We start from the raw sequence: 24,924 nt of genomic DNA, 5'->3' as shown, positions 1-24,924 counted from the left end.
GTCAAGAGAAATCAGCTAGGAACAGTAAAGTACAAGATGTGGATCCGTCATTGTTAGCCACTTTCTTGAAGACCTGTATGAAGTTGTTGCATGATAAGAAGGAAGTAGAAGGGCTCGAAGAACTAATAGAAAAGTGTGTGGATAAGATTAAGGTTCCTTCAAAACAACACGTTGTGAGGAAAATCGCTAAGTATAAGAAGAGGACAGGGTGCAAGATGAGGATGACTGCGTAGATAGGAGAATATGGAATGGACCAAGTCATCCTAGATTTGGGTTATGATGCAAACATGCTACCAAAGAAGATGTGGGAAAGGATGGGGAGACCCGTGCTGCAATGGTCTCTTATACAACTACGCATGGATAATCAACAGAATATTATTCTGATCGGGTGCTTATATGGTGTGACAGTATACATTTAGGGAGAAAGTGCGCTAGCTAATTTTGAAGTAATAGAAATAGTAGATGACAATAATTTGTATCTTGCAGTACTAGGAATTTATTGGGCCTTTGATATGGATGCAATGATTAATTTGAAGTAGCGAAAGATGACATTTGAAAGGAAGGTTCTCAGGGTTATTGTACCACTGGAATTTGCAGAAGGAGCATGATATACTGAACCTGTTCACAACTTTGTGGAGGATGATGTTGATCTGGATCAGATATACAAAATCACAGCTCGAGATGAAGATTGGATCAATCCTATGACCAATGGACGAATTGTGTGGGATAGGGATAGTTCATGTACCTCAGACTTGGATGAAGAGCTTGAGCACTGGCAGAATCGGTTGCACAAAGTATCTACACTCTAGTGCAATGGGATGACCCAATCACTGCAGTGTCTCTCAACAGAGATAAGAAAGATTCTATATTGTGATGGTTTGACTAATGTGTTGAAAAGTGTGCAACAAGAAAAGCTAAATTTAGGAAGTGCTTAAAATAGCACTTCTAAAAATAGTAGTTTGGCCAATGAGCATTTTGGCCACCTTGGGTGAGAGGTGAAACTGCTAAAAATAACATCTTCTAAAAATAGAATTTCTGGGTCCCTTCCTATTTATAGCAGTCCCTGGTCTATCTATAGGAAGTAAATTCGAATTTGGTCTTACTAGCAATTTGGAATAGTAATTAATTAATTAATTCTCCATGAGTTAATTAGTTAAGGAAAATCAAACTTGAAGTCTTTGTGAGAACATGCAATAATTTCTGCACTGATTAGGGAATGTATCCTTGATTTGCTCCACTAATTGAGGAATTAAGGATGAGTTCTAAATTGAGAGGATCAGTTGACTTAGTTTAACTTAGTCAAGTCCAGTTAGATTAATTTAAAAAGTTGTTAAATTAATGAGATTCAGTTTGTTGATGCTTGCATGCATGTGACAACTGGTATTTTCAGACAACTGAGTATTCACTCATGGATAACTGATGCATGGCAGTTCAGACAGAGACCCAGTTGAGATCAGATGAGGGACAGTGTGCTATCAGTTGCTAGGATATTCTTAGTGAATATTCCTTGCATGAGGAAGGAATATTATTCCTTTTGGTACTGCGTAGTTGGACCTGAGGTGACAGCAGGTATGATTTGGCCAATTCACACATGTTATGTAATTGGACCCTAATCAAAATTGCGCAAGGAAATAGGGGCTTGGAGGACTTGTGGAGCTTATATATACAGGCCTAAATAGTCCATAAGCTACATCATCAAAGTAAAAAGAGAGAAGGATAGCTTTTGAGCTGATTCTTTTTGTACATTGTTGAGGATTTCCACTTGATTGATAAAACAGAGATGGGGTTTTAGGTTGGTGCTTTTCCTGGATAAATTATTCTGTGTTATGTGTGATTGATTCCTTCTTATCAATTATATATGTTCATGCTTGATGTTGCTCATGGTTGATTAAGCTTCCGCAAAGTTTATGGTAGATGTAGATCTAGTATTATGCTTTAGTACATTGCATATATTAGTTTGATCTGCTGGTGAAATTTCTACATGACATCAATGAGCTAGCTGATTTGTAGAGAAAATTCTACTTGGTATCAGAGCACAGGTGATCAAGGAAGAAAAAAATACAAGAAGGAAGAAGTTTGTGGTTTCTAGATATAGATATCAATTTCTTGTCACATTTCGGATTTCATCAATGGCATTCTATGGTTTGAGGCTTGAGTATGCACTGGATGGCAGCTCAAACTATATAGCCTCGAAGGATTGCATGGAGGTAGTATTAGAGGATAACGGGGTGAAGGACTTCATTGATCAAGAAGTCTCCAAGCCCTTAGGATCTAATGCGCAAGAGTTGGCGGAATGGAGGAAGTGTGTGGCTACAGCTAGGAGAATCATCCTAGAGGGAGTTCGAGACCACATAGTCTTGAGCCTCCATGGGAAGGAGACTCTGTTTTCAATGTGGAAAACATTGAAATATCTTTATCAGAACATCAGTGATAAAAGGAAGCTGACACTGAAGGAAAAACTTCAAAAGATCAAGTGTGAAAAGGGTGACACAATCTCTATGTATCTGACCAAGCTCACCACATGCAGGGATGAGCTTGCAAGTGTAGGGTCCGTGACAGCTGATGATGACATGGTAAGTCTTGCACTCCTCGGACTTCCTAAGAGCTGGCATAGCTACCAGGACTCGATTAATGGAAGAGCGAAACTGCCAGATTGGGAATGAATATGGTCGGATTTGATGTAGGAGGAGATCAAACAGAGCACCAGAGATGGTTCTTCATCCACAGAGAATAAACAGAATTATGCCTTAGCAAGTAAGGCGAAGAAGGGGAAGGAGAAGGTTTCTCTTCCCGAATCCAGTTCTTCCCATGGTGGGAAGAAGGTTGACAAATCGAAAGTGTGATGCTTTCATTGTCATGAGGTGGCCCATTTTGTTACAAATTGTCCACTGAGGAAATCCCAGAAGGGATCCGTGGAAGGATTAGAAGGTGAGGCACTGACCTCATAGTTCGAGTTCGATTTCACATTGTTCACAGGCATGGTTTCATCCATGGTGGGAAGTGGTTGGTTTCTTGACAGTGGAGCTTCTTTCCACATGATCGGCGACAAGAGTTTGTTCAGTACTTTGGAGGAGAAAGGTCTCCAAATAGTCATAGCGATGGGTAATGATGAGAAGTATAGTGTCTCAGGGGTAGGCATGGTTATTTTTTCAAAAGGAGCATGGAGCTCGCCTTACCTTGACTGATGTCAGGTATGTACTAGGACCAAAGAGAAACTTTGTGTCGATCGTGATGCTGGAAGACAAAGGCTATGATGTAGTCTTCAGTAAGGTAAAGGTTTTCCTTAGACAAATCATCACTAGATAGGTGAAGTAGATTGGTTCACGGGTCAAGAACCTATATGCTCTTGAGGTTCAAGGTGCATACAAAGCCTTGAGAAGCAAGGCGACTGATGGAGAATTGGTGGTTGAGAGGGAGGGTATGTTACCTCTCAACATGCAACGCCAGAAGAAGTCTCAAACGATTGTGGAGGAGCCATGATTGGTGAAACAACTTCAGGAGGTTTTGGAGCAGCCACAACAAGGGAAGCTGAGTGGAGATCGAGTAGAGACATCTAATCATGTAGAGACCTCCAGTAGGGGAAAATTCGAGCCAAGTGTGCAAAGGGATCACATGCGGCCATACCTCCAGGTAGGAGGTGGGGCGATATAGAGTGATCATCCCAAGGAGGAGGGGCAAGATCCTTGAGGTACCCAACCTCTTGGATGAGATCTTGCTACAGGAGCCTCGATGTGGAGTAGCAGGAACTGACTGATTGGGTAGAGATAGATGCGGATGGAGTGGAAAAAAGAGCTACAGTGCAGGGAATCCCAGGACAGCATAGAGCATGCAGGCTGCAGCAATGCAAGAGGCACAAGTGTGCTGCACAGTGCAGGGTAGCACAGAGAAGGGTACAATGGTGCGAGATGCATGGAGATGTTGCAGTAGCACAAAGGTTAGAGAGGGAGCACTTTTTAGCAATAGGTATAGCTTCAACATCAAAGTATGTTTTTAGCCCAACAGAGAGGTCAGTTGGGATTTTTTTTGTTCCGAGTGTTGTTGGAGCAACCGCACTTGGTAGATGTGTTGCATGTAGAACAGTCCAAAGTTATAGAATCGGGTCTGAGGGGAAGCCCTTCTTGTTGAGAGGGAGTGTTGAAAAGTGTGCAACAATAAAGGCTAAATTTAGGAAGTGCTAAATATAAAACTACTAAAAATAGTAGTTTGGCCAATGAGCATTTTGGCCACCTTGGGTGAGAGGTGAAACTGCTAAAAATAACATCTTCTGAAAATAGAATTGCTAGGTTCCTTCCTATTTATAGCAGTCCCTGGCCTATCTATAGGAAGTAAATTCGGATTTGGTCTTACCAATAGTTTGGAATATTAATTAATTAATTCTCCATGAGTTAACTAGTTAAGGAAAATCAAACTTGAAGTCTTTGTGAGAACATGCAATAATTTCTCCACTGAATGGGGAATGTGTCCTTGATTTGCTCCACTGATTGAGGAATTAAGGATGAGTTCTATATTGAGAGGATCAGTTGACTTAGTTTAACTTTGTCAAGTCCAGTTAGATTAATTTAAAAAGTTGTTAAATTAATGAGATTCAGTTTGTTGATGCTTGCATGCATGTGACAGCTTGTATTTTCAGATAACTGAGTATTCACTCATGGATAACTGATGCATGGAAGTTGAGATAGAGAGTTGAGATCAGATGAGGGACATTGTACTATCAGTTGCTAGGATATTCCTAGTGAATATTCCTTGCATGAGGAAGGAATATTATTCCTTCTAGTACTGCGTAGTTGGACCTAAGGTGACAGCAGGTATGATTTGGCCAATTCACACATGTTATGTAATTGGACCCCAATCAAAATTGCCCAAGGAAATAGGGGCTTGGAGGACTTGTGGAGCCTATATATATAGGCCTAAATAGTCCATTAGTTACATCATCAGAGTACAGAGAGAGCAGGATAGCTTTTGAGCTGATTCTTTTTATATGTTGTTGAGGATTTCCACTTGATTGATAATATAGAGATGGGGTTTGAGGCTGGTGCTTTTCCCGGATAAATTATTTTGTGTTATGTGTAATTGATTCCTTCTTATCAGTTATATATGTTCATGCTTGATGTTTCTCATGGTTGATTAATCTTCCGCAAAGTTTATGGTAGATGTAGATCTAGTATTATGATTTAGTACATTGCATATATCAATTTGATCTACAAATGAAATTTCTACATGATATCAGTGAGCTAGCTAATTTGTAGAGAAAATTCTACATAATGTTGATTTGTTTTTGGATGAATTTGAAAGGGAAGTGCCTAAAGAACATCACTTCCAAGAACTTGAACTGGCATTGCATGCTACACCTACCTGTTGGTGGGGCACGCACAAGGAGAACTTTGCTGGTTGGAAGGAATATAGAAGGATGATGAGATTAAGGTTTGGATATTCCAATACCAAGATGACAGAGAAGTACAGTAGGAAGGATGATCCTCGTGAGCATTTGGCGTAGTGGACTAAAGCTTGGGGAAGGGAGCCACAACCAGAATAGGTGAACATATTCTATCATACCTTAGATACAATCCCAATGAACTCCTATTTGGAAATAGAGCTTCATCATAAGATGGTTGAATGGGACATCTTAAGAGAAATTTTTTTACTAACATTTAGCTTTGAGGATGGGTTCAAATGCATTAATGAAGCACTTCAGGAGATAAAAGTTATTATCTTCTGGACACCTAAGGAACCGGTAGAATGGGCTCAGCTAGATTGGAGTACACAATTGCACCATGCGCTGGAATGTTACAATGTGAGTATTGAGGAGGAAGAAGAAGACCCACATAATATCAACATTCTAGAATCAGAGGGATAGCATGAAGTTGAGGGACCTCAGACAAAGAACCCTGATGTAATAGAACTGCTGAAAACCCGATAAGTAAATATTAGATATGACGCAGAGCCTAAGTTCGCGAAGATAGGAGACTATTGGGATGAAGATACAGTCGATAAGGTGGCTGAAATGTTGCATGAATACCAGGATCTATTCCCAACAATGTTCTCAGATCTGAAGGGTATCGTGGGAGATCCAGGCGTAATGAAAATTACTTTGAAACCTGATGCGAAGCCCGTAAAGCAGAGACCTTATTGACTCAATCTGAATTATAAAGAAAAGGTGTGCAAAGAGCTTGATAATATGTTGGAGGCTGAAATCAATGAGCCAGTAGAAGAATTTGATTTGGTCAGCCCAATGGTTGTCCATGAAAAGAAACAACAAGGTGAAATTCGAATATGCATAGATCTAAGAAAGTTTAACGATGCAAGTGAGTATGATCCATTTACAACACCATTTACAGATGAAGTGTTAGGGAATGTTGGAGGATAGGAGGCTTATCCATTCACTGATGGGTTCTCGAGATACCACCAAATAAAGGTCGCACCAGAGGATCGTAGCAAGACAACCTTCGCAATGGAATGGGGTTGCTTTTAGTATAGAATAATGCCATTCGGATTGAAGAACGCGCCCAGAATCTTCTCCAATGTAGTAATTGTTGCGTTTAAGGAGTTTATTCATAAATTCTTGGAGGTACATTTTGATGAATGGACTATGTTCGAATTTGTAAAGCACCATGTTGCAAGTCTATACCTTATATTGGATACCTGTCACTAATAGTAGATCATGTTGAACTTGAAGAATTCAACCATGGACAGAGGAAGCAAGCTAGATTTCTCTGGCTATTCAGGAGAAGATAAAGACTTTTCAGCAAACATAAAGGACCATACGCCTCACAATGGAGGGGCCAACTATAGAGAAGCTGGTTCAAGAAGTGAAGAAAGTCGTAGTATAGAGCATAACAGAGCTTCAAGTACTAAATATGGAGTTCAGCAAACTCCGCAAAAAAGTGAAGAAGCCAATCATGTGACTCGAGGGCGAGTCACCATATTCGTGTTGGGGGCCTGTTGGGATAGGGTACCTAGGGTCAATTTTTGTTAAATAATGTAAAGAATCCATGAAACAAGGAAGTAGAGTGTGAAGCTAAGTAAGAGCCAAAGAGGCTTTAACCCGTTGTATGGGTAGGTGATAGGTCACTTTTGAGACTCACCCATGGTCCGCAGGCCATGGTATTGTAATGAAAAGGTATACATAGATGATTCATAGCGAGTGTAAGAGAATAACTGGGGATAGAGAATCATTTTGTAAGGGCAAGGTACTAAGGTAGGAAAATTCTATTTCTTGTACTTAGCTAAAGGGGAAGGGTCTTGCAGCTGAGTGCGCGGAGACCTTGGTAGGTCCACAACTAAGTGTGTGGGCCCCTGCGGCTGATTGCACAGGGCGGAAAGAGTTTACAACTAAATGATAAATCTAATAAAGACTATTTTGGATCGAATCTATTTCATCTATGCCTTGTTCATTACTATGCATCTTAGCCAATGATCCATTTTCTATGAATTGAAGTGTATTTACTCCGCAAAACTTTGGGATCTATAATATTTATGCATGATAAGGGTAATTAACTACCTTCACGAAGTATTAGATATATTTGTTGTAATTAATTGTTCGGAAAAGGGTAGATCTACGCGAAGGCAGATCTAGGGATACGCTTTATTGCGCAAAAGTACTGAATTTATACCTTTTATGTAAGTTAAGTACGATTGTGTACCTTCGTGAATATATGAAGGTCATTTTGATAGATTTGCAGCAATTGACAATCAGAATGAATAGATATGCACGAAGGAAGATCTAACCTATAGATCCCCAGGAGACCATAACACAGGCCTCTGGATGCAGAAACCTGGTTCTAGCATCCCCCAATACTGCTTCAGGTGAGACAGCATCCTGCGCTACACAAGTTGCTACCAAAAGCACAAATAGTTAGGGTTTTGTTAGTTGGCACGAATAACTATGAACCTAGGTCAAACCCCCTTAAGCCAACACAATTCTACATTATGATTCTTTAACTCTATATGTGATTTTTTTGTCCAATCCCACCTATAGTTTGAATCTTCATGTTATAATTTTCCTTCATCTTCATCCCGTGGTTGTCCCATGGCATGGTTTCCATCCAGTGATCTAACAATCTCCATCCCCAGTGTGGCTTCTCAGGATCAATCTCCATCAACTTGGTCTGGAGTCTAGACTGATTTTCGAGGATTCTTTCATAGTTGTAAACATGCAAAATTTACCAAAATGTGTCAAACATATTTTTGAATTTGGCATATTAGCAGTTTCAAGCATGATTTAAGCACATACATGATGATAAAATGAATAGGTCAATTCCCTCTCTCACGTAATAACAACCTCTATTTTAGTTTTCGTCTAACCTCAATTTCTTCTTTGGTTAGCATGTTGTTGTCCCAATATTGTTTATGACCACCTTCAAACTATTCAGAAACAACAATATTTTAGTCTTTGACAAGTGAAAATGATGATTGGAAAACATGGAGACAACAAAGAAACATGCATTATTTTCATTGAAACCAACTGAATTGCCTTAAGCAAAGAACTACATATACACAAAACTTGCTTCTTTTGTTGGATTGAAACAATTAATGATTTCAATAATGGAAAGGAAGAATATATGAAATACTAAAGCTGCAGCATAACTTGTCTTCCATAACATACAATAAAGTAGGTATCGATGACTAGAAACTACAAAATTTCATACTTATTGTATAAAGGCTTTGACATTAAATCTATTTCTCCAATCAAGAATGACCATTCCTACATAAAACGAATTTGAAGTTTTATAAATATGTTATAATACAATCACCCAACATTGGAAACAATATATCAAAGTTCAAAACAACCTCCACTCAATAGAACTTAGTGGTATTTTTAAGAAAATACAGTTCCAACTGCTGACCCTTTGAGCATAGATGTTAAGGTATATGTTTCAAAAATTCTCTGCTTGTCTTTTTCATTGGATAATTCTATTGGTGAAAGGTAGAATTCTACAAGTCACCTACACAACATCATGTTGTTTAAATGAAACTTTACATATTTTTAATGTTTTATATCTCACTTTAAAGAAATCGGGAAGTTAGTTGCATGTTGCAATCAAATAAAAAAATATTTGTTAACTAGAAATGGTACACATTATTATCATGACCAGTGAAACTAAAACTAAGAAAATTGTAGCCCCAACTAAAAGGAATTTATTTTTTGCAAGAACTTGTTGCCAAGAGGATTGAATCCTCAGATCTTGACTTCTCAAGATACATTAATACCTTTTTTGATGTTAGGATTTGTTGTTTTTGTTTAATATGATTCTATATTGGACTTATTATTGGTTGCTTGGCTAATTTCAATGGATCTAATATCTATGATGATGTTTGAGTACTGTCTTTGAGGTTGGGTTTGAATTTTTAGTTAGACATCATTATCTTTTTTATTGTATGGCTCCATGCCCTTGTCTGTTGGATTTTTTGTACAAATATCCTAATAGACTATGTTATAAGTTGGAAAGCCCTAAAGTATAATTATGCTAACAAGGAGTTTTCTTCTGTTATAAAATTATATATTACAGAGCAATGGAACACATAAAATATTACATAAATATAAACACATAAAACGCATAAAACAAGAGACACAAATATACATGATTCACCTAGTTTGGGCTACGTCCATGGAGAAACAACCAATCCTTCCTTTTATATTATTCAGCAAATTGAACAGATATGCACGAAGGAAGATCTAACCTATATATCCCTAGGAGACCATCACAGGTCCGCTGTAATTCCCTCTTTTCTCTCAATCTCCTCTCTCTTCTTCACTCAGAATACATATATACCTAGACGCAATAAAATTCCCTCATATATAGCGAGGGGTTGCCTTGTAGGGAAAAAAAAACTAAATTAAACATAACTTCTACCATCAGATCTCCACCTAATGAACAACCTAGATTGATCACGAAATTATAACATTTTTCAAGGAAATTTTACATCTATTTTTAGCTTCGAGGGTGCTGCCGGCTCCCAAAGGTCGTAGTCGCCCCCCTGGACCCCCCTTGCAGTGAATATTTTATGGGCGGCATTGTCGCCCCATTATGAACTGGGGTCCAATGCGGTGATACCTTTGAATATAGAATATAATCAAGCTCCACACCCAACACCTTCATATAGTATAAGTAAGCTCTGGAACCAATGTTGCCCTTCTTCAAAAGTTTGGATGTGTTTTGAGTCTGTCGAACCCTTTTAGAGTGACTTCATGGTCTTCTTGGTTTTTAGATCAATTTCTTACTGTGGTTGGTGGAGTAGGTCCATATGGAAATAATCCATTTATAGGTTGATACCTAAAACAAAATATACTCCAACATTTGTGAGTCTACCATGGCAGGGTTCCAGCTTGTGCATTGGCCCTTCACACTTAATGTTGATGAAGAAGTGTTCAGAAAGCCCAAATGCTCAACCTGATTCTCATCAAGAATGTTCAGTGTGTTATTAGGATCAAGTATAACCTTTACACATTAATTTTTAAATCTTTAGTTAAAAAATTGTATGCCTTGGTATCCATTTCAATGAAGTCACCAAGGGTAGGGTATCTATTTCACTAAAGTCACCTAAGACTTGTACATTCACTTGAAATAGTCCACTTGAGAATATTATAGTGTAGCTTGCTTATAATAATTGAGGAATATATCTTTAGCTAATTTAGTTGTGTCTCGGAATCTATTCCCATTTCATTGAACATCTCTCTAAAGTATTTGAACTTCAATAAAGGATATGAAATATGCCCACATTACCATCAAACCAAACCATGTTAACATAAGGGATGATTAATTGCAATGGCATAACATTGACTAGGCTCTCTTTTTTTTGGAAACGATAATATTGTGCCATAAATGGGAATGTTCCTCCATGTTGTTTGGGTGATATTGTATCTTTTGGATTAGATTTGGCTTCCCCTAAGCTAAAGGAAATATACAGTGCAACTCCCTGGGTGTGTGTTTTTAAGAACTTCCAACCAAAAAAGTAAAATCTCAACTGTGATCTTGCCAAAATATTCTTTATTTGGGTTATTATTGAGTTCAATACGATTTTTTTGATCATGTTAATTAGGAAAGGGGTCACTCTAGGGGATGGTAGGATGGTCTGACAATTTGGGACAGGGTGTCTGGAATGGTATAAACTTGATTAGTCTTTAATTTTTACTTAAATATCGAGGTTGTGCCAGATAATGGGATGCTACACCTAAAACCATTTGATTTGGGAAAGATTTCCATTTTTGGATAAAATATAGTTGCACCTGAGCAAGAGGAAGTATGTAATGCAACTCTGCAACATATTTTTCTTAAATAATTTCTATCCTCCAAAATTTATAAACCCTGACTAAACTAGTCTTCTGGGAATGGGTTATTGTTGACTTCAATTCAATGTTTTTTCTCCCCTTCACTAGGAATAGGTTATTATTGAATTCAATGCTCTCTTTTCTCTCCCCTTCACTATGAAAGTTATTTTTTTTTTTAAGGTGGTTGGAGGATTTGATTGGAAAGAAGTATTTGGAATGTCATAAGTTTGATTGATCCTTTTCTTTCCACAAATTGGTGACGTCATGATACAAAACATGGATGTTACTTCGTCTGATTTTTATCTAAGAATGTAGTTTGTAGATTATTATGGTTACATTATTTTCAACTAGGATGTGTAGGGACCTATCTCATCGAAAAAAATCCCATACCTGATGTTTCGGCGCTTTGCGGACATGGGGAATCCTAGGAAATGTCCTTGAACAACTGGAGACTTTATCAAGGAGTTGCTAGCCATCTCCATGATGTTCGGGACAAATTACAGGGATGTTTTAGATAGATTTTGGGGATGTTCTAGGAATATTTCAGAGACATTCTGGGAAGATCCAGAAATATCCTGAGCATGTATCTTCATTTTTTACAACGGACATTGACGATTGGACAATATAAACATGTTTCCAATATTTTTTGTATTACATTGGATCTAAATTTGCTATACTAGTTGCAGCCCAAAACATTGGTTTTCTATGTTGGGATTCAATTTGGGGTTCTTGTGATTTAATTATCCTCTTTTTAGCGACAACATTACAGCAAGAAAAGCTTGCACGACAAAAAACCAAGAAATGTAACATTTCAAAGGAATGATCCTTTTGGTTTTTTCTCTTGTTCTTGTTTTTGGGGTCATCTCAGCTTTTACATATTGTGCATGGGTTTTTTAGGAGTCATTCAATTCCATTTCTTCCATCATCCCAACCTCAAACATTGTGAAAGCAATCATATAGTTGTGAATTGTATTGTGTATTAAATGTTTGAAGAAATTTAATATTCAATCGCCCTTTTAATCTCAAAGATGAATTTAATCTCTTTACAAAACCAAGGTGTTTTGTAGTGTTTTTCAAGACGGCTGTAAGAATCTACAGAACATATTGAGGAGGAAATTCCTTCAAAGTTTTAACATAATGACCATTAAAAAATATATATGAGGAAGGATATATTTTTTCTTACTTAATCCTTAGAATCCGATAAGATTTTGACCATAGTTATAGGATCTCATTTTTCATGTTCGAATCCACTCAAGATATGTTTCATGTTTGGAAGTCTTGGAGATCCACTTGGGATCTGTTTCTAGCCAAAAACATCTAGCAGTCATATCCTTAAAAACTATTTTCAAAATGTAACATTAAATATAAAATAAATTTTAGAAAAGGCCAACCATGGGGACCCAAAATCCTAATTTTTCCTTATAAAACAACCCTTCCCTCATCCTAAAATAGACAAATCTGAGTCTTTCATATCAGTCTACGTTTATGAATTTTGTAACAGATATTTGTAGTGAAATACATTTGAAAATGTGAATTTTATATGTGTTTAATAAGTGTGGACACATGTTTCTAATACCATTTTTCTGTATCTAGATCTTAACTTTGAAAAAATCGGTTGTATATGTTTGTTGTGTGTACAATTTCCTTTTATCTAGATCTCGAGTTTTAAGAAATCTGGTGTATCAGTATCTACATGTGTATATGTTTCTATGCAACCTAGCTTTAGTGCTTATGAAAAATGGAGGTGATTTAAATAGTTCTAAGTTTTCATATTTAAAGAGAATAGGAATAGTAGTTTTTGTTGTAATAGTAATTGTCAACTTCTTGTGTGTGTTGGAAATCTTATCAATTTTTTTGATACAATTTGGACAAAAGACACATTTTGGGAATATGCAACAGGTTTGAAAGAGTTAAATAAGTCAAAGTTGTTGCATGTAATATGCTGGTATTAAGAATTCAAAGCCAATCAAGTGTTCTTGAGAGGGAATGTAAGGACCTAGAAACTGAACTCTAGGAAGAAAGAAAAGACACAACTCTACTTTTCTGGAACTCAAAAACCTTGAAAGGGCAAGGTACATCCATAGGTTTTCATGCACTCTAGTCTTCTTCTACTACAATTATAATGATAAATGTTGTGTTGATATTTTCCTATGGTCTTGTAAGGTAGAGTTAATAATGATTAACTCTATTACTTTTTCTTTTAAGGATGGAATCATTGTTAAGCATATATCCTCTACCCTATGCTTTTAAGAAGTTGTAGGTGTTTTATTGCTTTCCATAATGCTAAACATAATATTATGTTGTTATTCTTGTTTAAAGTTTTAATGCTACATTGTGCTTCTTCTCTTATGTGCATGAAACTTGAGGATATCAACTTTACCCAAACCAGTGATTGTAGCAAGGGAAACCAATGGTTCTATTGTTTCTAATGAAGGAAGGAATAGGTTTTGTGTTGTGGAGTCATTATTTTGTTCTTCCAAGAAGAGTATGAGTTTCCTCTGCATGTTCATATATAGAGTTGAATTGGTGTATTTTGTTTACATAAAAAGTTTTAGAGTGTTGGAAATTTGGCCCTTAAAATAGGGTCTAGAGAATTTACAACTAAGGTTTGATGGGGAGTGTTTTGGGTTGTTTGATAATAGGTAGAGGCTTTGATTTGTGGCATGTAATTCTTTCCCTCTTCCTTGGGCTTTGATTTGTGGCATGACACGGTTTCCCTCTTCCTTGGAACTCCTTTCTCAAAAGAGGCAGGTTGAGACATTTTTACCTCAATCTTGAATTATATGCTTACATTTTAAAAATATATGTCCCACACTAAATCTGCATGGTTTGGTCTTGGAATATAATTGATCACCAATTTAGCTATTATTTTTTCGATAAAGTTATTTTTTATAGAATTATAATAAGCTATTAATTTTGATGTTCATTGATATGTGGTCTTCGTTGGAGGTTGCACACAATCAGGTACCTTAAAACCTAAAGAAGGGGATTGACATCCTTATGTTGTTTTGAATTGTGAACCTGCAAGGAAAAATGTCTTGCCATATATTCTGAATATACAGAAGATACTTCACAGATTAGGCCTTTCCTCATCAAGAATATTGAAAATGTTATGTGAAGGTTTTTGTAGTCCATTGAGCCTTATTAGGACAATGAAAGTAAAAAGCTTGAAATTTTTACTACACACACTCTCTCAAAAATTATCTAAGCTTTCACCATAAATTCTTTTTCAACCATTTCTCAAAGACAAACTTGTTTCCAAGGGGATTTTGCTTTCATTCATCATATATGTTTTCAAGGAGTATCTGGTTGAAAAAAATCATGATTATCTCATAGCATTGCTAAAGAGGGAAGATTGAAGATGATCTTCTTAATTTGTTCTCAATACAAAAACACACCATTGAAGCTTTTGCATAACACTTCATGTGGGAAGAACTTTATGTTGGATCCAAACTTTCTACTTAAAGTCACATGTTTATGATGTTGATTGTTACTAACATACGTCTTTTTTAGTTTTTGTGTGGTAGTAAGGAGGGTTTGGATGCTCTTTTCCAATATAATGAAAAGAAAATGTTTGATGTGAAATTGAAGAACATGAAGAGTGCATTAACAACTTTGATTGCATAGAATGTTGATATTTCAGAAGTCATTGAAATTATAAAGCAACTCCATAAAGAGTCAAAGTTATGTGATATTGAAGTAGTGTGCATCATATGGGATGTTAATATGGATGTTGTAGTGGTCTGGAAAAAACCAACAACAAAATTCAAATTTGGCGTTGCATCAAGTTAGTATTTAATCTTATTTGACCATGTAATATGTTTTGTTTTTACCATATGTGTTATGCCTCATCATATCATTGAAAATTTCATGGATTTTTACTGAATTTTGAAAAGTATTTTCTTCTTGGTAAGTGTTTAATATGTTTACAATTTTTTGTCAATATTAGAATCTAATGGGAAAATGGGCCCATGGATAATTGTTTTAAGGGTCATCCCCGCGACTTGCATTTTGATACTTTTAAGAATCATGTTTTGTTACACGCTTTGATCCTTTCATTGATGTGCATGAGAAAATAGAGTGTTTCAATTTCATAGACAACATTTGTTAAAATCTAATGCAATTATGGATACTTTGTTTCTTGCTTTGGATATCATGTTTTTTCTTCTTGCACATGTTTGTTTTGTTTTATTGATGTATATATAGATATTTTTATCAAATCGTCAATTAAATAGATATTTTTTTTGGAAATTAATTACAGAATGTATACAGATGCAGTATTGAATCCTTCAACCTGTGTTTCCATGAAGGTTTCATTCAATGTAAAGAGTGTGTGTGTCTTTTCTTGGCCATAAATATGGTTACATTGGCTTTTCTAACATATGATACATTTTTTAAATTCTTTCGTTAATGTGTTTTCATTTTATCTCACTTGGAATTCATAAGTCAATAATTTGTTCATGCTTGTGCTAGATTGGATGTTAATTCCATTTTCCATCAAAGGTGCTACAAGGATCAAACTTAACAGTCAGAGCATGCATTTAATGTCAAGAGCTATCTCCTTTGGTTTGAGGGAATTATTATCTTTCAATTACATTGTTTGTATGTAGTATGTGGGGATTAGTTATGCATGCAATGTTTGTATCCATGGCTTTCCATCGAGCATGTACTTTTTTTTCCCATGGAAAATTTCCTTGGGGAAATCCTTGAGGGGATTCCTCACATTCCTGTGAATGAAAACCATGGTAAATGATGTTGGTGTATATGTTGTACTCCTAACCTAGAGGGACTTTGTGGGACTTGAACCCATGAGCTCTCTACCTTAAAGCTGGTTGAATCAAACCAATTAAGCTAACCCACTAGGTTACCATAATGTGCTTATCAACTTCTGTGTGAAATATTTCTAATGGTTGTTATAATTTCCTTTTACATGTAAAATAACAACATCTTTTTTTTTTTATTTGGCATTTTTAATTCATTAGTTTTCTGGTTATTTTATTTCAAGTCTTAACACTTTCATTATTAGAAGTTTTGTACATGGTTTTTTTGTAAATTGTATGGAGATTACATATTTTACTAAAATGATTGTGAGCTTTGTTGAATTATAAGGTTAAGAGATGTTAAAAATACTTTGTTAATTTTTGTGCAATTGTAAAACTACAGTTGGAGATACAACATTCGAATTCAATGTTATGAGGATGCTATACTCATGAAGTGGTTTCCTGAAATTATGAGGTCTCTCTATGACGAGGAAGTTCTTGTTGAATATACTATTTTGATGTGGTTTTGTAAAGGCAATAACCCAAAGGGAAGGTATTAACAACCTAACTTTTTTTTATTCCTTTTTTTTACCTTTTTGCTATGAGGGAATGCAAAAATAAGATCCGATGCGATTTTGGGCATTTCAGGAAAACCTTTGTGAAGTTACTAGAGCATTTTGTGAAATGGTTGGAGGAATTTGAAGAAGAACATAATGTGAACTTATATTAGAATCTTAATTATCACTATAATAGTTGGGTGGGGGGAGACGGGCAATCAAGATGTTGTTTGCAACTCTGATATACTATGTTCAGTTGGTATATCAATTGCTTTACATTAGATAATAAGTTTTCTATTGACAATTTATGAGATCCTAGTTCTATATTCGTGGATTATGGTGTGCTAGCATAAGTACTTTACTTGGATTCTATTGGAATTTGCATTGTGTATAAATTTATAATTGTTGCTTAGTATCTATAGTTTCCCTTGTGATTTGATTATTTTATAATTTAATTAAACTTTTAGAATTTAGAATTTATAAATTTTCAAAGTCTAATTGTTTGAAGGGTGTTGTCTTAATGGAAGAGCACCTTCTTCACAAGTAGGTGGTTGGTAGTTTGATTCAATCATGCCCTAATATTCATGGGGAATGGTGCTGATCACTATCCATCCATATATATGTATCGATAGTGAGGGTCACTAAAGGGCCATCATCAAAAGTCATTTTTTTATATATGAAATAGTGATGATTAATGAAGGTCACCATATATATACATACAACTGTTTCTCATCCAATAGTTTAAGCACCCTATCAACATGTTCAACATGATCTTTGCAAGATTTATTTTAGATTAGTTTAATATCCAAAAATACTGACACAAATTTTCTAAGAAAGGGTTTGAAAGTGGATTTCATTAAACCTTGAAATATGGAAAGTGCATTAGTAAGGCCAAAAGGCATGACCAAAAATTCATAATCATCTTCAGGAGTTTTAATGTTATTTTTTGATTGTCTTCTATCTTCATTCTAATTTGATTATATATTGAACAAAGATCCAAATTGGGGAAGTAAATTGCTCAATGTAATTCATCCAACAATTCATCAATGACAGTAATGGGAAATTTATTCTTAATAGTGAGCTTATTGAGCTCTCTATAATCTAGACACATATGCCATCATCCATCCTTCTCGTGCACCAATATTACTAGATAAGAGAAATAATTTTGGCTAGGTTGAACTATAACTGCCTCTAGAATTTCTAAAACCATACATTCAATTTCACTCTTTTAGGCATAGTGATATATGTAAGGTCTGATGTTTGGCAAAACACTTCCCAAAATCAAGTGCATATCATTATCATGATCACAAATAGGTGGGATGCCTTTTGGAGTCTCAAATACCTTGGAATGATTTTCCATGAATCTTTTGAGATTTGGAGAAATGGATGATTCAATGTTTGAACAATGAGTAAGCATAATTATGTAATTATGCCTTTTTGTCCTTTCTTCAAAAGTTAGATATTATTATTTTCTCCAGTTTCCTTGCGATACCCATTAATTCGATTTCATTTCCTTCCCAAAAAAATTTCAAAACATATTCTTGGAAATTAAAAGTTATCGTCCCCAAATATTGTAACCATTGGACTCCAAATAAAACATTAACCCCATCCATTTGAATGGAAAGAATTGGAATATTTAATATATATTCCCTCATGGTTAGCTTGATATTATGGTACTTCCCTGGTGGATATAGAAATCAATTCAATTCCTTGGCTATCTTATAATTAATAAAATTATGGGTACTACCTGAATGAATTAGTACTATTACCTTTTTCTTCTTGATATATCCTTTTATCTTAAGTGTTTAAGGAGTGGTAATTCACACCAATGCATTGCAAGTTACTGTAAAATTAATTTATTTTTTCTTGTTCCTTTTCTTCCTCCTCTTCACAGTCTATGTAAACTAATTTCTTCTCAACACACTTATGACCTTTACTGAATTTTCTATCACAACTATAACAAAGGAATTTTGCTCTTTTTTACTCTAATTGTTGTGGTGTCAACCTTTTGGATTGTGGGAGGCTAGGAGTAACATATTTATAGTTGTGAGTGGTAAACTTACTTGTTTCCATTATTTTTCTTTCAACCTTTCTTTCCACCCTAAATGCATTTTCTAATGAATTAGGTTCGCAAAGGTGAACCTCATGTCCAATGTTATCCTTGAAATTCCCTATGATTACATCAATCATATGCTCCTATAGAATATCATTTACCTTGATATTCAAATTGGATGCACAAAGGGAAAGCTATGACGATTTTACTCGGAACACATGTTTGAGATAAAATTATGGAGCATGCAAAAACCTTAATTTCCATGAACCATATCTCCAAAAATATAGGGAAACAAACTATGAAATTTTTACTAGATATTCATAAATATTTCAGCTCGACATGGTTGAAACGTTGGTTTCTGAATCCTTTCAAAAAAAAAAGTTATAGAAAAAATTCTAAGATGACCTATTTGAAGAAGCGAAACCTTAGGATTGAAAGCTCTAATACCAAATGTTGTGTAACTAGATCAAAAAATAGAAGAAACTATAGATCAACACCTTGAAAATAATCCTCTTCGGGGGGGAACCTCCTTTTACATCACATAAATGAACAATTCTTGGATGATACAAGTGAAAACACCTCCTTGGTATATATAGGAGACTAATGGATCAGAATAGAATCAAGGCCTACATAACAGTAATAATGTAAGGACACAACAATAACAATATGGGGGCTACATGTGGCATAACAATAATAGTATGGAGGATACACTAGCATTATAGGGACCTAACAACGACTTTGCAACATCAACAACAAGCAGCATTGGAGTCTATTTTATCACCACAAGCTTGAAACTTATTTTGGTTTGAAGTAGCATTATATGTTTTGTAGTTGAATTTGTTCAGTGCTTGGAAGCCTAATCATTATTTGTTTATTGGAAAATAAATTTTCTCATAGCCTTTTTATAATTTTGATTATATCTAAATAAGTTGAGGAGATTTCTCATTGCTAGTACTTTCATGTCATTCAATGAAATATATTTCTTATTAAATGTATATGTAGTTTGAAAAATCTTTTGTTGGATCTCAAGTTGAGGTTCAACAATGTGAAATAAAGGCTTTAAATTTTACAAGATTTTGAGCTACATAATGGCATGTACTACTATATCCTCTAGTGCAATGGAATGTCTCAGTCAACATGTGTTAGTGATGAGGCTTTTCATATGGAAACATTGGAAATATAATTGAATGAAAACACCCACAACACCTTTTTTGTAATAGTTGTGTTTTATCTAGGAAGAATGCATAGTCTCTCATTTCATCTAGACATATTTCCACCTATTTCCAAACTGAAGGACACTTGGAAAACTATAACAGTTGCTACAAATACAAATGTGTGTTAGTGTCGGCATAGAACATGACTATGGTTGTACGACCTATTATAGAGCTTGATTTAACTTGTGGCTTATTGTTGGTATGGTACTTCTCTGTGATTGTACCTAGTATAGAAATTACTTATGCATGTTCATTTATATTTTATTCAATCTTGTACTCTTGTGACTAATAGCATACATAATCCAAACTAGAAGGACCATGGCCATTCATAAACATGAAATTGATGAAGAAATGTCACGAGAAGGTCAATCATTTTCTATATTATATAGCAAGGTCCTTGAGTTTTCTTCATTATAGTGAGAGAATCAAAGTGAATCTATAGCCTCAACAGTGGAATAAATTGTAATCTATCCCAATATCCATAATGTTTTTCACCATATATTAATGCAACATAATATTTTATACAAACTAAAAATATAGTAATAATATATCTAATGTGGGGAAAATAATAATTTTTCACAGATCTCTCTTTATAGAAAAACTCTATAAAAAACAAATCATATCATCTATTGGAATACAAGGAAACTGAGTGGCATGTTACCAAGAATTAGTACACACATCCATAATTGTAGATCCATCTTAATCAAGACATTTTAACCACGCAGAGATTTTCATCTCAATTAATATTTATCTCTCTTGGTGTTCAATAGATCTAGAGTTAATATGGATCTATGTTTGTTCTTAAATCCTTTTGCTTCTTTAAGTAACGTGGTTGATTGTTTCTCTCGTAGTTAATACATTTTCCATGCATTAGGAAATACATCCTGATGAAAGGCACACAAATGGTATAACAAACACAAAAGTATTTTAAGAATTATCCTTAAAATACGTTCATTTACCTTTTAATTTTCCTTAATCTTTTTCATTTTGGCATACAATTTTTGCGTAAGAATCAGGAAGGGAAAGGCCATTTCTTCTTGAATACACTTATGTTATTTACGTTAAGTTTTTTTGTAGGTTTTGGGTGATCAACTGAGATGCAATGTTGGATGCAAAAAGTGATGCAAAACTTGGTGCACAACAAATGCAAAAGTGGACATAAAAAATGGCTCAAAATTGAATGTAATAGTAGACACAAAATGGGATTCAAAGTTGGACACAACACATGGCTTAAAATAGGATACAAATATACATGCAAATTGGATGCTCAAAATGATATAAAATTGGATGCAAGAAATGGTGTTAAAAATGACGCAAAATTGGATGTAGCAAATGACACAAAATATGGTGCAAATTTGGATGCTCAAAATGATATAAAATTGAATGCAAGAAATGGTGTTCAAAATGACACAAAATTGGATGTAGCAAATGATGCAAAATATGGTGCAAAATGGGATGTGAAAAAGGGAGACCAATCAAACATAAAAGTGATTGTAAATAATGGTCAAAAAAAAAATTCAAAATGGGCACAAAAATGGATGGAAAATTCAGTGCTAAATCAAACTCAACACATGGTGCAAATATAGGCACCAAAGTTGGTGTAGAACCAGGTACGAAATTAGAAGCAAAAACTAGTGTAGGACTAGATGCAAAACTTGATAGAAAATGGATGCCAAAAAATATGCTAAATTGGATGCAAAAGATGGCACAAAAGTGGAAGCAAAGAATGACACAAAATAGGAAGAAAAAAATGATGAAAAATAAATGCAAAAAAGGCACAAAAGTAGAAGCAAAACATGTCATAAAATCATATGCAAACCTTGGTTCAAAATTGACACAAACAATGATTTGTAATCTGCTGTAAAAAAAGATATAAAATATGGCATGAAAAATAATGCAAAATCAGGCACCAAAAAGGACGCTTTAAAAATGATATATAGAGTCAAATTTAGCATCGGGTTTATCATCCCAATTGTAAAAAGAATGCAGTAAAAGCTGGTGTTAAATTTGGTGCAAATTGTTGGTTCGTTGTAGTGTGAAGCATCACATTCCATAATAAAGGTATTTGTGAAGTCTGGTGTAGCTAATACCAAAATTTATCACATTGCCTCTTTACGATGTTCAAAGGCCTTAGTTTCTTTTAGAGTCCCAAAAGTGCATCTTTCTTCAGTAATGTTGTTATAGGTGTTGTTATTTTCCCATAACTCTTAACAAGCTTGTGATAATACCTTTTCACGTCGAGAAATCCTTGAAGATTCTTTAGGGTTATGGAGATTTTTCATTCCTAGATGGATTTAATTTGGTTAGGGTCTACCTTAACACCTTCATGAGAAACAATAAGACACAAATTTCCACCTCCTATACCCCAAAGAAACATTTGGATGGTTTGCATACAATTGTTTCTCATCCAATAGTTTAAGCACCCTATCAACATGTTCAACATGATCTTTACAAGATTTATTGTAGATTAGTTTATCATCCAAAAATATTAACAAAATTTTCTAGGAAAGGGTTTGAAGTGGATTTCATCAAACCTTGAAATGTGGAAAGTGAATTAGTAAGGCCAAAAGGCATGACCAAAAATTCATAATCACCTTCATGAGTTTTTAATGTTGTTTCTTGAATGTCTTCTATCTTCATTCTAATTTGATGATATATTCAACAAAGATCCAACTTGGTGAAGTAAATTGACATGCAATGTTGGATGCAAAAAGTGATGCAAAACTTGGTGCACAACAAATGCAAAAGTGGATGTAACAAATGGCTCAAAGTTGAATGTAATAGTAGACACAAAATGGGATGCAAAGTCAGACACAATGCATGGCTTAAAATAGGATACAGATATAGATGCAAATTTGGATGCTTAAAATGATATAAAATTGGATGCAAGAAATGGTGTTAAAAATGATGCAAAATTGGATATAGAAAATGATGCAAAACATGGTGCAAAATGGGATGTGAAAAAGGGAGACCAATCAAACGTAAAAGTGATTGTAAAAGGTCAAGTTTTTCTTCTTGAAAACACTTATGTTCTTTACGCCAAGTTTTTTTGCATCCAACGTTGCATCTCAATTTGCATGGACAATTTTTTTTATGGTCTAAGGTACACAAATGTATTTTAAGAATTATCCTTAAAATACATCCATTTACCTTTTGATTTTCCTTAATCTGTTTCATTTTCGCATACAATTTTTGCGTAAGAATCAGGAAGGGAAAGGCCATTTCTTCTTGAACACACTTATGTTCTTTACACCAAGTTTTTTTGCAGGTTTTGGGTGATCAACTAATCATTAACGAGATTAAATTGTGCCAGCGATTGATCTTCAAAAGACTAATTTCATGAGAAATTCTAAGGAACAGGTCCCTGGTCATAAACAAAATTTCCAGAAAATTACAAGTTCTTGCAACTTCCTGTAATAGCTTAATGGTTTGACATGTTGCATGACAGATTAGCAAATTTGAAGATCTGGGGTTTGTTCCTAAATGTCCAAGGATGGTGAAATACCTATCCACTCTTGAATTCGAAGTCTACAGGTGGCTAGTCAACGCTGGTCAAACTCAACTATTTTAGCAGAAATTCTAGAATTAATGAGCAGATTTGCTATTTTTGAGATTTTGCATGCCATAATTCACTTTTTCCCAGCAAGAGTCATTATCCATTTCTCATTATCCACTTACACTTCAATAGATTTTCATCAATCCTAACCCACCAATAAAAGAAACAAAGCTCATTTACAAGCTTTTTGTTCCACTTTACATATTCATTGTCAGTTTCATTTTTCCTACCATTGCAAATAAAACCTTGCTTCCATACACCATTGAGTCCATAGTCCTTGAGTCTAAATATTTTTCTAAAAACATCTTGAAGCTTGCATGCCTTAAGGTCAAGCTATCATGCTGATAAACAAAGGGAATATACCAATGTCCCTTGTTCATCAGATCTTCTAAGTATTCGACAACAACAAATTAATTCATAGTTAGAAAGATGTGTTAGGGGCATCTTGACTCTCATCCACATCAAAGATAGGAGCTCTCATGTTGACTAGTGGCATCTATCAATGGCCACTAAGTTAACAATTTCTTGTTATGTTCAACACCGAAACATTTATTCACATTACAAGAATTGTGCCAACGAGTGTTGAAGACTTGAAGATCCATCATTTTGTAGTAGAGGAAGCGGATTTACTTTTATTACTTTTCAGCTCTTTTATGTAAAGGACTTGAGGACAAGTCAATAAATAATGTTGGATCATATACCGATGCTACAGCTATAAAAGAAGGGGTTAAGGGTTTTGCTTTAGGGTTTGTGTAGCTGGTTACCATGGCAGGGCACGGAGGAGGGAGGTCTGCTCCCTCCCACAGTCAACTGGTTGCGGACAGAAGCAAGGGAGTTGGATCCCATTGCTTCAAGAAACCAGTGGAGGTGGCAATAGAAGTTATGAATAAAGAAACATTGGAAACCATCGGACCTCAAGAACATGAAGAGAACCAGGAGGAAGTTGGCAAGGAGAAGAGGAAAAAGGGTAGCAGTCAAAAAGTTGCTTCCATGTATACATAAGGGACATGTAAAGCCAAGGCAACCACTATTCCTTGAGTTGTCTTAAGTGACCCAGTGTTGTAGGTGCACAGAGAAAACATGGCAGAATATGTTGTTATCTGTAAATTTATGGGGATCTGGCCGACGGAGAAGGCATTGCAAGCATGGATAAGGAACCAGTAGAAACCAAAGGGGAAAATAGACCTTCACCTAGGGTCCAAGGGTTTCTTCATGGTGGTGTTCACAAGCTTAGAGGACAAAGACAAAGTGTTTGAGGGAGGACCCTATTTTTATGCGTCTGTAGGTCTTTACATGAGACCATGGGTAATGAACTTTGTCCGAGAACGAGAAACTTTCACCTTGGTGCTGGTATGGATAAGACTCTACTCCCTTCCTTTAGATTATTGGCTGTTGGAGTCTCTGAAGGCTATCGGTAATAAGCTAGGGAATTTTATAAAAATCTCAGATACTACTCTAAGAGGAAAATACACTTCCTTCACCCGGATATGTGTGGAAATGGACTTATCTGGGGCACTT

The 24,924-nt window shown here is 35.3% G+C and overlaps 1 pseudogene; it reads right to left on the bottom strand.

The window, feature by feature from the left end:
* LOC149148083 (protein IQ-DOMAIN 2-like) overlaps positions 1–24,924 on the bottom strand; it is a 191,324-nt pseudogene that overhangs the window by 127,427 nt on the left and 38,973 nt on the right.

This window comes from Pinus tabuliformis, chromosome 9, assembly GCF_031772625.1.
Source record: "Pinus tabuliformis cultivar Carrire ecotype Pingquan chromosome 9, CPIR1, whole genome shotgun sequence".
In the NCBI taxonomy this organism is placed as follows: Eukaryota; Viridiplantae; Streptophyta; class Pinopsida; order Pinales; family Pinaceae; genus Pinus; species Pinus tabuliformis.
This window is presented reverse-complemented; position numbering and strand designations above follow the sequence as displayed.